Raw genomic sequence first — 13,423 nt, forward strand, 5'->3', positions numbered from 1 at the left:
ATCAAGTATAAGCATTTAGAAACTTAGAGAGCAATTTAACATGTCTACAGCATCCGAGTGTGTGATAAGTAGATGCATCTTGTTGAACAGACTATAGACCACAAGTATTGGCTTATAAAGAATTGGGAAAAAAAATTAGTCTTTCATGATAAATAATTTGAGAAGTACTGGTTTAGAAGCTCTGCCTTGTGGGTTGGCCACTGTTAGCAGGTTGGAAAGTCTGAGCTGAAATTCGTAAGATTCATGCAGTACTGCTGGGTGCAGGACACTGGGAAATTTGTGTGTGACTTGGCCTGATGCCAAGATGTTATGAGCATCCTGATTCATCTGGAGCTGTTTCTAGACACCAATAGGTAGGTGTTGTGGATCACAAGATGCCAAGAACCTACAAGAAGAAAGCATCACGGAATTGAGAATGATGGGGAGTGAAGTCTGCATTTTCAGGCTTGCTCCTTTTGTCTCTTCTGAGAATGTCTTTACGACTTATTCTGGGATGTGGATTGCTATAGTGACAGGAGAGGAAAAGGGGATTGTGCAAGGTGGCATTGCAGATTAGGCTTTACAAAACTCGGCTTAGGTTTCCTCCTGGGAGTTTAGCCTTAAATATCTCATCGCCTGCTGCCATGATCCGAGAGGCCTTCCTGAGGACAGGATAGTCTCTTGAAGTTCCGCCAGCAGGATTGCCTTTGTCCTCATTCCTCAAGGGACAAGACCTGGTGAAGATAGGGCTTGGTTCTGCTAAAGGTAAATATTATTCCCTTGGGGCTAACATTCCAAAGAATATTCTATGGGTTGAGCCCAAAGCCATTGGAGGAGTTGGCCTAGCGTTATAGAGGGAGACTGAGAGTTATTCCAGGAGCCAGGGGCACCTGGGGAATGACAGTGACCACAATGCTGAGTTCCAACCGGAGAGATTCCGCCCGTGCGCAAAGGTGAGTTATCAGCAGGCTTCCTATTTCCAGATGAAGTGATCTGATGTCAGGGATTTACGGAGAAATCCTCCAGGGGCACAGATGCAACAAGGTTAACCAAATATGATGGGGACACGGGACTCATTATGTTCTTCTGTTGTGTATTTTCGAAACTTTCATAATAAAAAGTTAGAAAAGAGGCTTCAAAGTTCCAATTTTTCACTAGTATAAGTAATACAGGAATTAAGATGAGTCTCTCAATAAATAATTGCTGAGAATCAACTATGCACGAGGCCCTTTGGGGCTGACTTTTGGGTGACCCCCCACCCCACCTCCCAGTCCACTGGTGGAAAAATTCTGCTCATAAGCAGAAATTTCAGTTAGGTTTCTGTTTTTTTTTTAACTTATAAGTATGTCAGGACATATGATGATTGGCCAACATCTAAGAAAACTCTCTAACATGAAAATACAGACACCTAAGTTAACAAATAGAAACAAGAAACTTTGAGAAAACAGAGATGACATAGGAAAAGAAAACAAAGTAAAACAAAACCAAAATAAACACTTAATACCCTTTTGGAGTTGAAAAGATATTACATCCATGAAACAAGAAAAGGATACTGTCAAAAGGGCCAATGAGCATTAAGAATGAATTATTGAAACAATTTAAAAGAACTTGGGGGTTTATTTTATGATAAATCATTGAGGGTACATCTTCCTTTTGTGCACTTTTCAATATGTATATTATATTTTATAACTTAAAATGATTAAAAATAGAAGAAAATAATTGACTGCTGAAAAAGTCAATACAAAGGCAGCAACATAAAGTTGCAGAAATCTCCCATGTGGAAAAACGGTACTAAGATTTTTGTATTATACTTGTAGGTTTTAGGAAAAACTAATGGAAAGCTTTTTGTTAGTGCCATAGAGTTGATTCCAACTCCTAGCAACCTTGTGGACAGCAGAGCAGAACCCTGCCTGGTGTTTTGTGCCATCCTCTCACCTTCCAACACTGTATCAGACACGTCTGCCATGAGCAACCCTGCTGGTATTTGACAGACTGTCGGCATGGCTTTCAGCATCACAGCAACACACAGCCGCCACCGTATGACAGCCGCCAGGTGGGTGATGTGGTTCCCCGACCCGGGCCACAGCAGTGAGAGCGACGAATCTTAACCACTAGACCACCAGGGCTGGCTAATGGGAGGTACACAGGAAATAAAAACAAGAGGCAATTATTATCTCCAGGAAAAATAAAGGGTTAGAAGAGAAAGGGCATGTAATCATTGTACAATATTTAGCTAAGGAATGAAAATTATTTACATGGTTCTAATAACGTTAACACTAAATACTGGTTTAAACAAAAATTGAGACATTCTGTGGAAGAGTGGGGTCTCTCTGTCTCTTTATATATACATACGTATAAAGAGAAAAAGAGCGACTGGAGGGTCACGATGTAAGAAAATTAAATTCTTATCTTCCATGATAGACGTATAATAGATAACGCCTATAATTGATAACCCAATAAATAGCAGTATTAGTATGTTACTTAAAATATGGAGATAAATGCCAGAAAAGAGCCCGAAGTGGTAAATGCAGTTGCCTTGGTGGAGCAGGGCTCGGGTAGGAGAGGGGATGGTTGAAATTTTGTTTTAAATTTTATGCTAAAATTTAGCTTTTCACTGTATACATGCATTATTTTTGTCACAATAAAAATTAATTTTTAAATATCCTCTCCAGCCGCTGTGTGGACCACACACTGTAGGGAGGGAAATGGGAGGAGGGAACCCATACTCTCACTGTGAGATTTCACTTCACCAATAAAAATACATCATCTCTCATCTTTAGTTTTTGTTGTTGTTGTTACTGTACTTTGTAGCTTTGTTCCTCAGCCAGGAGATGGAAATTACAGAATGCATCAATCTGCTTTATTAGCAGGCGTGGTGTCTTGCTGCCCTGCTCAGATCTGGGACCTTGCCCTTCTTGTTCCATTCTCTGTTTCCCTTCTCTCCCGTCCAGCAAAGGTGCCTGCAACGTGAACAGGAGGAATTGAAATTCCAGGCCTGTCTCTCCTCAGTTCGGTCTGATTTTCAGAAATTGCAGTAAATCAGTGGCTCCGAAAATTGGCCTAGTTTTTTTTCTGGGGGTGTTGGTTGGGCTTGATGAGAAAGCAAAAACAAATGGAGTTTATAAATGTAACTAATCAGGAAGTTAAAAGAGGTTAAACCTAATGGATTAATCAAGTTCCTCTGGGATGTGGGAAGAGAGGGAGGGAGGGAGAAAGGAGGGATGGGGCCGGCTTTTGTCGGGGCTGATCTAACAAGTCCTTCACTGGAGTCAGCTCTCTGAGTGTCTGGGGATCTCTTTCTCTCTCTCTTTGTCCATCTTTTCTTGTTGGAGAATGCAGCCACCCAATGGTAGCAGTCTGGTGCGCGGCGTGGAGAGAAGCGGGTACCAGCTGCTGGAAGACCTCAGCTCTGATTTCTGGCTCTGCCACTTACTAGGTGTGTGACCACGTTCTTGGAACTGGTGTTATGCTCATCTGTGAAATGGGGTGAGTATTCCACTTTTCTAGTATTACAAGGCTTGTAAAGGTCAACAGAGGTAGTGTAGTAAGAATGTCAGAGGCGGAGGTAGAGATGGAGACGGGATACTGGCCAGCATCCCCAAGGGCCTTGAGGAGGGAGGGGCGTGTCCGGGGCTCAGAGAGCAAAGGGGCACATGGTGTGGGAGGAAGGTGGTGGTCAGGGGCTGGAATATGAAAATCAGTGTTGATGACATTAAGGATTTTCATCTTTATCTTGAGAGCTGTGAGAAGACCTTGAACTCCTTCAAGGATGGCAGGGAAGTTTGAGATCATCAGAGTTAGGTTTTGAGATGATTCGTTCTACACGTCCCTTGCATCTCAGTGGCTCTCCAAGCTTTAGCTCTGGCCCAAGCCTTTTTCCTGAGTTTCACACTTGTGTATTCAGCTGTCTCCCAGACAACTCTCACGGTTAGTCCCCAGGCACTCAAACCCAGCATGTCCCAAGCTGAACTCTTTATCTTCCTCGCCAGATCTGACTCGCCTCCATCCCCCTCCCCCTCCCTGTGTCTCTGTAAAGGGAAGCTGCGGCAGAAATGGCCAGTTGCCTCCCAATCCCCATTCTCCCTTCTTCCTTAGTAAAAAGTCTTGAGCAGTCTCCCTAGCAAATCACTACATTGCCACACTTCCCAGCCTCCCCCACAGCTTCCAGGGAAGCTCTTTAAGGGGGCTCCATTTTGTACTCTCACTTGTTTTCCTTCGTATGCCCTGAAACACAGGAGTGATGGCTGGAACTCCTGCAGCTATTTTGGACCCTGAGGGTATAATGAATATGATAGGGGGGTGGAACAGATAGAAAGAACCAGGTTCTCTAAATATTGAAGAGCTGCCAAACAACCTTGGACTGTCTACTTCTAGATGTCTTTCACCTCAGAAGAAAGATTCTTCTTTCTTGTGTAAGCCACTGTAATTTTGAGTTTCCTCCAAGCTGAACCTAATCCTAAATGATAGCTAGAATCCTGCGACTCCTCCTCTACATCTAATCTTATTCCAAGTCCGGCCTTCTGGCTATTTTTCCAATCCATCCCCTTTTCTTATTCTTATCTGAGCCACATCGGCTCTTACCAAATGACTCAACAGTTTCCTCACTGACTGCCTGTTCTAGCCTCTCACCAATGACACCCATGCCCAGAGAATTTCCAGCTTTCAGTTAAGTAGTCTTTCTGAAACTCAAAATGACTGTGTCACTTCTGTGCAACCATGGAATCATGGACCCTTAAAATATGGAGCTTGAAGGGCCCTTAGAGGTCATTTGATCTGGATTTCTGACTTGTTGGTTTGGCTTGATGAACAAGGAAAAGCAAATGGGGGTTTCCATGGGCCTCTTGCAATAATATATAAATGATTCTATACAGAAAAGGTAGAAACACACTTCTCTAGAGAAGAGCCAGAATTTTCAGCAGCTTCTCACAGGTGTTCACCAAAAGCTAAGAATCTCTGGTAAGTCAACCTTATTTTATACGTGGGGAAACTGAGGCCCAGAGAGGTTAAGTGACGTATCCATGATCACGTAGAGGTTCAGTGGTGGACTTAGAACACAACCCCATTCTTTCTTCTGCCAATGAGGGCTGCCAACCGGCAGTCAGTGAAGATGGTGAGGGCTCAGAGTTCTCTCCTTGGAGATCGGAAGTCTGTTTTCACTTAGATTACTCAGACCAGACCACACTGATGAGGACAGGGGTGTAATTCATACCAGTGAATACAAGGAGCCTTAACAGAGTTGTTAATTACATACACTTCTGTTTACAGGAGAATAATACTGTTAGCTCCATTAACCGCCATTATCAATGCATGAGCTAATAATTTCAACATAATGAAACTAATATATTTCAGTGGAATGTAAGGAAATATTCCTCATCTGCTGCAAGTTGGATTATTCTGGGCTGGGAAGTCCTCGAGGCAGCCATAGTGATTGTTCTGATTTGCATCACATCTAATTGGCACAGTGCTTTACAGTTTATGTATCATTTTCACACTCCTTATTATTTTGTTTCGTTCATCCAAAAATTTGGAGAGGGAGTATGGCAAAGAAAACGGAGCATACTACTTAGGAATATTTTGGTTACAAACAACAGAAAATCCAACCTGAGCTGGCTTAAGGAAAAAAGAAATAGGGGAGGAGGGATAGGAAGATTGTTGGCTCACATTACTGAATTGTGGGATATTCTAGTTCAGGAAGGGTTTGATCCAGGGGTTCATGCTGTCATTATGGCTCTGGATTCATTTCTGGATGATTCTTTCTGCTGCCTTATTGGCTTTATCCTCAGGTTGACTCATAGTGGCCTCCTATTCTCATATCTTCACATCACAGTGCCCAAAAGGGAGACAGACGAGCTCTTCTGACAGGTCTTATGGAGGACAGAGCACTCGTCTGTCCTAGAAACCTCAGAAAACCTCTCCTCGTGTCTCATGGGGGTGAACAGGGTCAGGTGCCCATCCCTCCACCAATCACAGCAGATGATGGATATATGCACTGACTGGGTTAAGCCAATTAGGGCTCACTCGAGAGCTGAGGGCAGGATCAACCCCACTGGAAACAGAGCTGAAGATAGGGGTCGGGGGTAGGGTTATCCCCAGGAAAATGTGAGTGGGTGCTCTTGGTGAGAAAGGGGGAAGTGATCTGGAGAAACACCCCAAGGCATCCATTACAAGGTGGTCCAGAGTGGTTAAGAGGCACCTCCAAAGTCACACAGACTCTGACTCATGGGACCAAGACACAAAGTGAGGGGTTTTGTCTCACATCTTGTACCATAAACATCAGGCTTCTCGACACCGGAAGAATTTCCCCACTGCCCTGCAGAGTTATATACCAGCTCTGTTCCTAGGAAAACTCGAGACAATCATTCTGAGCCAGGAACTTCCCGTCCATGCCTGTTCAAAACACAGAGCCCAAACTCCAGATGATAAAGGAAGCGAGGCCGCCCCTGGCATTGTCCTGCTGCGTAGGAATTCCCTTTGACGTGGTCACAGGAAGTAGCCGGAGGGAAGCAAGTTTCAGTTATTTTTTTCACAACCCCACCCCTTTCTAAATCAAGTTGACAATGCTTAAGGTCGGCAAGGCAATTCCTCACGTGGCAAATCAAATCACTGTGACTGTCACCTCCCCATCACACTGCTTTGTCTAGAATTCCCATTTACTTTAATAAGTATTGCCTACTGTGACCGTGCCTGGAACTGGCCAACCATACGTCTAGCTATCTCTGAGGTCAGTCGCACTGGTAACTCTATTTAGAGTAACTCCTCTAACAGGAGGACACTGCGCCCCAGAGACCTATGGTAACTCCTCCAAAGTCACTCAGCTAGTAAGTGTGGAAGGCAGGATTTGAGTCCCAGTGTGTCACTCATTGCTATGCCCTTCCCCAGGCGCCCAATACAAGGACTCATCTTGGTTTCCTCTGGAAGCACGTGGAAGACGGCAGACCCCACGATTCTCTCCTGCCTGGATTCCACGTCAGCGCTCCCTTCCGTGCTGTCCATCACTCAGACCCAGGAAGAAAAGCCTTGATTGAAAGGCTTGTCCGACAATACAGCTTGAACGGGGCCACCTGCTCAGGATGCAGAAAGTACCAGCAGGAAACATCTGTCCCAGAAAAGCTGGTGCTTCTGTTGATGGAAACGGACAAACGGAAAAGCAGGCCTTGAGTCCAGGGAAACGCGGAGCTGGGGAGTTTCTGGTTTATCAGCCACACCCTGCGGAGCTGAAAGCAGGAGCAATGCGGTAGCGAGAAGTGTATCCCAGGCTGGCTGGGACCCTCTTGGTCATAGTAACCATCAGTCACTGATAAATATTGTCCCGTGAAGAAGCCTGGAGGAGCCCCTGGGGTGTTTTGCCAAATGGGTAACTGAATTCCACTGGGAGGGAGCAAGGGGTGCATTTTCACCTGTGCGTGCGCATGCGTGTGTGCATGTGTTTGTATGTTTGTATGTGTACACCGAATCATATCACTCTTCAGGAAAGACTGCTTGTTTCATGTAAGAATTTCTCACAAGATTCCCTGAAACCCTGACTGTCCCCCAGGGGACTTCAAATAGGATTTGGGTTACAAAATCAATTTGGCTTGATTTACCTACAGACTTTCAGTGATACACACATGGGGGGAACTTCGGCGTTCTTTCCTTCTTCCTTCCCTCTCTTCCTCTCTTTCTGTCCCACCTCCTTCGTCCCCTCCTTTCTTCCATCCTTTCATGTAACAAACTTTAATTAAGCATCTATTTTGGGCCAGATACTGTGCTGGGTGTTCGGAAGTCAGAGATGAGTAGGACGCAGTCTGGGGTGGGGATGGGTGGGCGTCTGTAGCCGTGGCTTTCAGACAGGACTGAGCCCCCCTCTCCGACAGGGGACACTGGGAAATGTCTGGAGGCATTTTGGGGGGAGGGGGCACTGCTGGCGTCTGGTGGGTGGAGGCCAGGGAAGCTGCTCAGCATCCTCCCATGCACAGGACAATCCCACAGTGAGGAATTATCTGGCCTGAAATGTCGATGGTGCTGAGGTTGAGAAATGTGAGCTATAATCTGATAAGAAGACTTGACACCCCCGCCTTCAGTCTTGGCTCTGCCTGCGGCTGTCAGAAGACCTCGAGCAAGTCCCTCAAACTCTTTGAGTCTCAGTTTTCCATCTGTCACAGGGGACAAAAATAGTTCCTCCTATGAGGAGTGAGGGGAGTTTGGGCATAAATCATGCTGGTTAGTACCTGGCACAAAGGGGATGCCCCAGAAACAGTAGCCACTTGGCTTCTCTAAGCCCAGGCTTCTCTGGTCTACAAGCTAGCAGAGAGTCCCGGTGAAGGTGAATTCCAAAGGTATCATTTATTCCGAGAGGAAGCCCAAAGGGTTCCCTTCGTGGCATCACGGCAACCTGTAGCGATCCACCAGTGTGTCCATTTAATGGTTTAGTGCCCCCGCCCCCCAGTGGACCATAAACTCTATCAGCGCAGGGTATGTCATCTGTTGCTCCTTTCTCTATTCCCAGCACCCAGCAGTGTTGGGCCAGATGGCATCTGTTCCATGACTGGAGCCAGACTGCCTGAGTTGAAATCCTGGCTTCTCCACTCGCTAGCTGTGTGACCTCGGGCAAGTTATTTAACCTTTCTGTGCCTTGTTTTCCTCCTCTCTAAAGGGTGCGGTGAGGATTAATTAGCTTGCTATATACGTCTAGGGTCTGGCGTCTGATTAGTGCTTATAAAGGTTAACTATTATTATTGCCATCATGACTTTGTTATTATTTTTAATGTGATTAGTGGCTGCTGCTCTGTCACGGGATGCCAGCACATGGGGGTGGACCTGCCTCTGCCCTTGGGGAGCACTTGTTTCTGTGAATCATTTGGAGAAAGATCCGAGTTTGCAGAGAAGCCGGCAGCTCATCTAAGCAGAAAAGTAGAAGCCGAAGTGATTTCTTGTGGGAGATTTTCGGGGCCCCCTGGGTCACCACGCAGCCATTCCCTCTCACCTGGAAGAAATGAGAATTGATTTGCAGCTTGTCCCGTCTGAAAAGGTCTGCTGGTCGCTGGAACTGGTGCATGTTGTCAACGATGCTTTTGGTCTTTGGTTCAGGGAGGAAGTGATTCACAGTTATTCCCTTTTCCAGGGAGCCAGGCAGACCAGGTGGAGACACAGAATGGGGTCCCAGAGGCCTGCCGGAATAGACTCCTCCCCTGAGCACAGGAAGAGAGGACAATCACGGGCTGACAAGAACTGATCAACGAGGAGACAGACCAGTGAGAACCAAGTCAGGGGGCGGGGGGGCCGGGAATACAGTGCAAGGGATCAGAGAGGATCCCAGAGGTTTAGAGCCAAGAAGATAGATAGCAACAACAACAATGGCAACAATAATAATAACTACCACTAATTGAGTGCCTACTGTGTGCCAGGCACTTTATATACCTGAGCTCATTTAATGCTCATGTTGGCCCTATGAGGCAGCGTAACCCATGTGAGTCAGCGCACACCTGTGGGTGATAAAAAGAGCCACATATTCTGTATTCATTCATATGTTCATTCATTCATTCATGTATTCATTGAACAAATATTGACTGAGCACCCAGCTTATGGCAGGCACTGTTCTAGGCACTGGGGATACAGCAGAAAAGCAGACAGACCATCAAACCGTACTCCCCACCCTCATGGAGCTGACATTCTCGTGGGCTGAGGGTTAACTCACAATAACAAATACACAAGTGTATCTAGTATGTCAGACAGTGAGGAGTGCAAGACACATAAAGCGTGGGATGGGGGTGGTGAGCATGGGTTAGGGGGAGGTGACAATTTTAGGAAATGTGGTCAGGAAAAGCCTCTCTGAAAAGGTGGCATTTGCCGAAAAACGGTGAAAAGTGAGCCATATGCCTATTTTGGAGAAGAATATAACAGGTAGAGAGAACAGCATATGCAAAGGCCCTGAGGCAAGAGTAGGTCTGGTGTTTTTGGGGACCAGAAAGGAAGCCAGTGTCCAGGAGCAGAGTGAATGAGGACAGAGTCATGGAGGCGGGGGCAGGAAAGGCACAGGTGTTGGGTCTCGTGGGCCTCCTGGCCGTCCTAAGGAGCCTGGCTTGTATTCTGAATGAAATGGTGATCCATTGCAGAATCCAGAGCAGGGAAGTCATTCAGTCCTGACTTAGGTTTTAACAACTCCTCTGGCTGCAGTGTTGAGAACAGTCGGTGGGGGGCAGGGGAGGAAGCCGTGGGACCAGTCAGGAGGCTCCTGCAAGGATCTAGGTGAGAGATGATGGCAGCCCAGAACGAGTGGTAACAGTGGGGCTTGTGAGCAGTGATGCGACTCTACATTCAGCTTGATTGGCTGGAGTCCCATCCTACTTACGTGGGACAGCAAGCCCCCGCCCCACCCTTGTGTCCTCCGCTCTCGCCTATGCCCTCAAGCTGAGTGTGGATTCACTCACCACATGGCAGCAGCTGGTTCTGGCTCCACAGGGCCACAGCCACTGAAGCCCCTTGGAGTGGTGACACGGTCACCGCTGTGCTCGTGATGAGGACACCAAAGTCTATGCCAGGGAGTCACCTTCCGGTGCTCCCAAAGCTTCTGGTTTTGGGGATGCCAGGACGGTGCCGTGGCACCAGGAGGCGATTGTGAGGAGACAGGCCACTGGGCCTCACAGCTGTTCTGTTTGCGCCCCACATAGCACAGGCCGTCCTGAGTGTCGCCGTCAGCTTCGGGCCAGCACTTGCTGTAGGATCCCGTTCCAGACCTCAGGTTCAGTGGGGTCCAGACCCTTGGCCATCCCGTCTCTCTTCCTCCCCAGGTAACCTCATCCCGCTTCCCTGGCTGCAAACAAAACCAATGCCAGAGGACAGCCCTGAGAGAGAGAAAGAGAGAGAGACAGAGAGAGGGGTATGTGTGTGGGGAGATGAAGGAAGTAAGAATGTGCCCGCTCCTTATTGACGTGTTATCCCAGTTTGCCGGGTGAATCAATGGATGCTCAGAACGGTTAAGTGATTTTCCCAAGACCATCTCTTTTGCGTTAAAATCCCAAAGTACTCCCTTTTCCTCTCCAACATGAAGACCCCAGCCCCACAGCGCCCATTTTTACCAGATCCAAAATAAACGAAATGATTCATAAGGGGGCAGAATATTAAAAATTTGTATTTAAAACCTTTGACATACGGTGGCTGTATCTGTGGTAGCCATTCATTCAGTCACTCAGCAAACATTTACTGAGCACCTAATATATATCAGGCCAAGAAGCTCACTGTCTGTTGTGGGAGACGGATAAGTAAAGGGATCTGTTCTATTTCATGTCGGGTATTCGGAGAGAATTCTGGGCTATTCTTTAAGAGGAAGGAAAAGAGCCAGAACTGGGATTTAATCCTCGTCTCGCTGATGTGAGTGGAGGAAGCAACAGCAGAAAGTCACAGTTGCCGTGTCTGGCAAACGAAGGTTCAAATCCCACATTCATCAGTGACCAGCCGGGTGACCCATTTTCCCTCAAGTCCCTTTAGCACTGGACAGATGGGGCCAGTGTTGGGCGGAGGGTCAATACTCCATAGATGACAGCCGCTACTGCCGAGCGGGCAATGCAGCGTGAGCACGGAAACAAACTACAGAGCTCTGCCCGAGCCCCCTTCGCCTGCAGCATCGGTCTTGGGGGAGAAAGTTCAGAAGTATCTGTGGAGTGGTCCTCAGTCCCCAAAGAGTTGACAGCTCCTCAACTGCCTGCTCCTGTAATCTTTGCCAGAGAAAGTTTCTCCAAATGCAGACGTGTGAAACCTTCCATGATTGTTAAAGACTTTCCATTTCCCGCTTCCAACGTCGGTGTCTACAGACGGTGAAGTCTAATACTGTAGATACTTTTCCAGGTGATGAAAGGGATCATGTTTTCCAAAATAAAGAATGGAGATCCATGGTGGTGGGGGGGAGGGGCAGAGGGCCATGTCTTCTTGGTAAGATAGAATATCTGAAATCCTAGAAAACTGAGGGAAGGGCATTTTGTCACCAGCCTCATCTCCACTCACCGGACTGGAGCTGCCTGGAAGTTTGGGGATCCCGACCCATTGTCTCAACACACGGTAAACTCCCCGAGGTTGGGAACCACACCTTCGAAAACTTCTTTTCCCCATGGGACCTTGAAAATAGTCAGAAGCTTTATGCAGAGACAGACAGATTCCTGTTGATATTAACAGCTAATGTTCTACTGAGCGTTTGCCACATTCTGGGAACGAGAATGCGCTTGATAATCATCCTCTTAGTAAATCCTCGAAACAAAGAACCAAAGCCCAGATGGTAAGTGACATTATTATTTTTTAATTATTACTACCTTTTTTTTTCTTTTGGCTGAGGAAGATTTGCCCTGAGCTAACATCTGTTGCCAATTTTCCTCTATTTGTATGTGAGTCACCACCACAGCATGGCTGACAAGTTGTATAGGTTCGTGCCTGGGAACAGAACCCCGGCTGCTGAAGCAGAGTGTGCCAAACTTAACCACTAGGTGATGGGGCCAGCCACTATTACCGTATTATAGAAGATAAAATCGAGCCAATGAGACAGGGGGATTTGAACCTAGGTATGTGGGACTCCATTCTGCTGTTCTGACATTATGCTGACCTTGGAGTCAGTTAGGTTTGGGTTAGAGCTCAAGCCTTCTCTTACCAGCTGTATGACCTTGAGCAGGTCACCTAAACCTCCTGAGCCTTAGTCCCTCATCTGTAGAATATGGACAACAAAACTTCTCGTAGAATTGTTGTGAGATGGAAAAAGGAAATATGGAAAGTGCCTGGCATTGTGTCTGTCAAGAGTGGCCACTCTAAATTTCAAGATCTTTCCCAATGCTTAATACAAATTTATTGAAAGAAGGAAGATTTTCCCTCCTTCTCAGCACACAGAGGGTTAACACAGAACCTCAGGCTGTCAGCATTTCTCTGATCTTGGCACTAATTATGTACAGAAATCATTTTGCTTCTACTACGTATAATGAAAACAATTGTACAGAAATGGAATTTATCATGCTATGTGTTATGAGATCTTTTTTTTAAGACTACCTCAATTTCCCCCACTTTTCTTCATTTCCCCCTCTCCTTGCCAGATAATCAAATACAAAAGTTACATTAACCTCCCAACCACTTCAATTAAAATGCTCATCCAAAATTTGAAAACAATTAAAAAACCCATTATCTCAGATTTAACGTTCTCTGATTCCGTGTCTATTTTCTGCCACGGCGTAAACGGCAGGTAACATTATCACGGTAGGTGCCTTCCAGAAAGCAATGTCTCATTCTCTGCCAGTGGGTCCCGAGGCTGCTCTCCCAGCACAGGCCTTATTAAAAACTCGCAGGCCCCGGTGTACTTTTGTCATGTCCAAATGCATGGAAATAATTGATTGTTTTAAGGAGCTCTCCATCTGTCTCATTTTCTTCCATCTTTGTCTACTCAGTAGTGGGTTCCAGAGAGAGGAGAAGACAGACTCTACTCTCGGGAGGTCATGAC

At 46.5% G+C, this 13,423-nt stretch overlaps 1 long non-coding RNA gene across 1 annotated transcript; it reads left to right on the forward strand.

The window, feature by feature from the left end:
- The first annotated feature begins 2,901 nt into the window (after nucleotides 1-2,901).
- LOC139084450 (uncharacterized) lies at nucleotides 2,902-13,117 on the forward strand. Its single transcript, XR_011541826.1, has 2 exons — nucleotides 2,902-3,465; nucleotides 6,859-13,117. It is a non-coding gene; the product is annotated as an uncharacterized lncRNA (long non-coding RNA).
- Nucleotides 13,118-13,423: the final 306 nt, after the last annotated feature.

This window comes from Equus przewalskii, chromosome 7 (assembly GCF_037783145.1).
Source record: "Equus przewalskii isolate Varuska chromosome 7, EquPr2, whole genome shotgun sequence".
Taxonomy (NCBI): domain Eukaryota; kingdom Metazoa; phylum Chordata; class Mammalia; order Perissodactyla; family Equidae; genus Equus; species Equus przewalskii.